Source organism: Galeopterus variegatus, unplaced genomic scaffold (genome assembly GCF_000696425.1).
Source record: "Galeopterus variegatus unplaced genomic scaffold, G_variegatus-3.0.2 Scaffold6995, whole genome shotgun sequence".
In the NCBI taxonomy this organism is placed as follows: Eukaryota; Metazoa; Chordata; class Mammalia; order Dermoptera; family Cynocephalidae; genus Galeopterus; species Galeopterus variegatus.
In genome coordinates, this window is record NW_007733106.1 from 70,427 (window position 1) to 74,966 (window position 4,540).

Here is a 4,540-nt window from a genome sequence, read left to right on the forward strand (position 1 = left end):
AACCAATGCTCAAGACGTTGAAGGATCATGTTCAACACAGATGGCATGTTTTGGTGTCATTTGAGTGGTATTTGAATTCTACTGCGTCTTTCTAAAACATAAAATGTGGTCTTCAATTCTCAGCAGCTTCCAGTTAGATAGATAGTGCATATTAAACTTAAGCCAGAGACTGTAACAACCACTACAAAGACCCATTTCAAAGGTCCTAGGGAAGCCTGGCAATAGGGGTCAGTGATTCCAAATATGCTGAACTAGCTACGAGAAAAGAAACAGCATGCCTAGCCCCAATGCATTGGCATTCAGCTTGTGTTTTCCAAGGGAAGAGAAGGCTCGGAGGAGGTAGGATGGAAGAGTGTGCTTGGGTGGGCTCTTCTCAGAGAATAGTTGGGGACAGGACAGTTCTGAGTGTATGAAGAGAAGGAGTCATAGGATTGAGGCAGAGGACCTGGAAAGGGTGAGTAGGAATGAGCATTCCCAGGCCTCACAAACTGCGAGGGGGAAGAGGGATAGGGGCTTTGCATCCAAAGAGAGTGAGAGAGAGAGAGAGAGAGAAAGAGAGAGAGCGCCCAGGCTGTGCTAGTGGAGTCACAGTATAGAAAGTCAGATGTTTTTATAAAGTCAAAATCTTAGTAAGATTTTTAAAATTCAACTAATTAAGGCCCTTGCCTTTGGATCTCATTGGCTTTAAAACTCCTCACTAAAATAATACTTCATCCACATTCCCACAAAGCTAGTGACTCATTTCCCTAATCTCCCTTTGTTCCACACATTCTTCCTAATGAATTAAGTTCCTCTCATTACTGATTTACTTGGTCCCAGATTTCCCTGAGTGTGCAGTGCACATGGCTTGAGGTGGTACGTGGACAGATTTCTCTTTATTTTAATTGCCCTATCTTTCAGTGGATATCAAAAAAATACAACTAGGTCATCCTTTCATGATTGTAACTTAATAACACATTGTGTAATTGTCTGTTGAGCCTTGGTCTTCCCCATTAGAATATGTAAATTCTGTGGCAGTAAAAACCATGTTTGTCTTGCTTATTGTTGGATTCTAAAGCCTAGAATGTTATCTGTCTCATAGTTGGTGCTTAATAAATATTCAGAGAATAAAAAAATGAGAAAGTTTCAAATTGGAGAAAGTTACCACTTATAAACCACTTACTATTTACCAGGCATTACACTAGACATATAGTTTTATAAATATTGCATATTTTGTTTCTCAAAATATTTCTAAGTATTAGTATCATTGCAAAACAAGTGTTAGTATCACCGTTTTACCATTGAAGACAATCTGGCTCAGAGAGCCTGAGCAACTTAGAGAGCCAATGAATAGAAGTTCTAGAATTTTAAGACTATCCTTTCTGTCCCCAAAGTCTGTGGTTTCTTGCTGTATAAGTTGCCTTTCTAAGCATGTAAGTTTCATTTGGGAAAGGATATTTGTAGTGCATGAGTGTCACTGAGCATTAGATCTGCATAGTGGGCTAGTGTTCAGATTAAAAACCACTTACTCAGTGCCTCTAGGGAACCGGCTTCGACTCTAGGCAACAGAAGTGAATTTTACTAGGCCACTGTCTCAAAGGGCCCCACATTAGTGGTGAAGACAAATACTTAAGCAGATAATTTAAATTCAGTAAAAATGCATGTACACACACACATAATTAAGCTGCTATGGACATGGTATGCTTAATCTAATCTTCGGGTTTCAGGGAACATTTTTTAAAGAAGTGGAACATTAATCTTAAATAATAAGAATTATCCGGTAAAAAATGGGAAGGTCATCCAGGGAAATACTTCAGCATGAAACAATATGGGTATTCAGCAAAAAAATAAGTCTGCTTGTTTAATATTCCACAACACTGTTAAATATTAAAGCAAGACATGGGATGATATAAAGTTAAGGATGTTGATTGTATTTCTCATTCTTATTACTTTTACTGAAGGTATTGAAATATTTGTATTTCATCTGCTTGACTCTCGTTCTAATTTAGAGAATGGATTTAAAGGATGGTAAGATTGGGGAAGGGAGACTGGGAAGTGATCTAGGTAAGTGTTTGTACCAAAAGAATGGTGATAGACATGGAGAGAGGGAGCTGGATTCAAGAAACAGGAGGTAAATCTAGTAGTTTATGATAATTGATGGGGGAGTGTGGAATAGTTACATTTTCCAGCCTTGATGGAGTGATACACTAGACATATAGTTTTATAAATATTGCATATTTTGTTTCTCAAAATATTTCTAAGTATTAGTATCATTGCAAAACAAGTGTTAGTATCACCGTTTTACCATTGAAGACAATCTGGCTCAGAGAGCCTGAGCGACTTAGAGAGCCAATGAATAGAAGTTCTAGAATTTTAAGACTATCCTTTCTGTCCCCAAAGTCTGTGGTTTCTTGCTGTATAAGTTGCCTTTCTAAGCATGTAAGTTTCATTTGGGAAAGGATATTTGTAGTGCATGAGTGTCACTGAGCATTAGATCTGCATAGTGGGCTAGTGTTCAGATTAAAAACCACTTACTCAGTGCCTCTAGGGAACCGGCTTCGACTCTAGGCAACAGAAGTGAATTTTACTAGGCCACTGTCTCAAAGGGCCCCACATTAGTGGTGAAAACAAATACTTAAGCAGATAATTTAAATTCAGTAAAAATGCATGTACACACACACATAATTTAGCTGCTATGGACATGGTATGCTTAATCTAATTTTCGGGTTTCAGGGAACATTTTTTAAAGAAGTGGGACATTATTCTTAAATAATAAGAATTATCCGGTAAAAAATGGGAAGGTCATCCAGGGAAATACTTCAGCNAAAAAAAATAAAACACGTGGTATTTGGGGACGTTACAAGCCCCGTGAAGAAAAACAAGCAGGGAAGGAGACTAAAGAGTATAGGGGGAGCGAGCAGTGTGCAGTTTCAAGCAGAGGTGTCACAGAAGGCCTCATTGGAAAGGTGACATTTGAGCAGAGAACTGAGGGGGAGACAGAGCAGGCAAACTGGACTAAGAGCACTTCCAGGCAGAGGGAACAAGTGAGTGACAGGGAGACAATTTGAAAATGAGGTCAGGTTGGCCATACAGGAGGGGTCGGGATCACTTGGAGGCCACCATCAGGACTTCTGCATTTGGATTGGAGAGGGAAGATTGGAGAATGCAGTGGAGGTCACACATGACCAAGGGAGACAGAAAACTGAATCCCAGTCCTCACCCACGCCCCNCGGCATCACTGCAAGCCTAGGGCCTTTATCTTCTCAGAAGCCTGCTGCCTTTTGATGCTTTCTTTCCTCAGGAGCTTCTTTCAAGTTCTTACTTTCAGGACTCTTGGGTAGCACAAAACTAACAGAACAGATCTACGAAACCCACAGTCCCAGCTCCCACCATATATTCTAGCCAACTGTACAGAGTAAACCTGAGGACACCACCGAACTTCATAAAACAGAACCAGAGAACAGGACAAAACAGCATAGAACAAATGCTACAGCGTAAACGTGTGCTCCTGACAGTGACGACGGCAGGAGCTTAGGAAAGGGCCATGGTCGCCAGGAACATCTTCATGAAAGTGAACCCTGGGATGGATTTAGAAAACTGTCTGTTATTATGTATCATCATTATTTCAACTACGTCTGCTTGAGTGCCCACCATGTATCCAGTTGCTGGTGTAGGCACTTCAGTGAATGTTGTCGTATTCAGTTCCTAGGAGGACCGTGTTGAATTAGGTACCACTATATGTTTGCATTTTAAAGATCAGGAAATCTCAAAGGGGGTGCCCTACTCACTGCTGTTCTCCCTTGGTAACCTGGCATTTCAACATTTTCTTACACCACATTTGGGGAACACAAAGGAATGTTTTTAAAACACTATCTTTGTCTTGCTTTCATATCACATAGCTTAGCAAAGTCATAATTTGACTTCCTTTCCCACACCATCCCCGCCACCTCCTTAACCAAGGAAGGGATCCTGGCGCCACGCCAAAACCAGTGACCCAAAGAGCCGTTCTCCTTCCTGGAGAGCAGCCAGGCAAGGCCAGTTCCTCTCATTACTCCCCAGGACCCCAGGGGTGCCCAAATGCAGGCAGGTCCAGACAATGATCAGAGCATCACACTTCCCCCAAAAAAGAGGAGTCCACAAAATCCTGAGCTCATCCACATTTTCCAAAATTCCAAGAGATGACTTTCCCATTCCTCCCACCCCACTGGCCCTGGACCTGGCGTGTTTGGCAATCCCTCTCACTTACAATGAGCATCTCCCAGAATCAAGCCTTTGCACCCACAGTTCCCTCTACCTGGGACCATTCTCTCCCAGGGACTAAAACTGGGACAAGTCCCTATTACTATGTGCTGAGCACTATCATAGGAGCTGGGGAATCACCTGGGACAAAACAGGAAGAAATTTGTGCCTCATTGGAGCTTACTTTCTAATGGCAAAAGACAGACAGTAAACTTTAAAAAAAAATAAAACACGTGGTGCGAGGGGGAAGAGGGATAGGGGCTTTGCATCCAAAGAGAGTGAGAGAGAGAGAGAGAGAGAGAGCGCCCAGGCTATGCTAGTA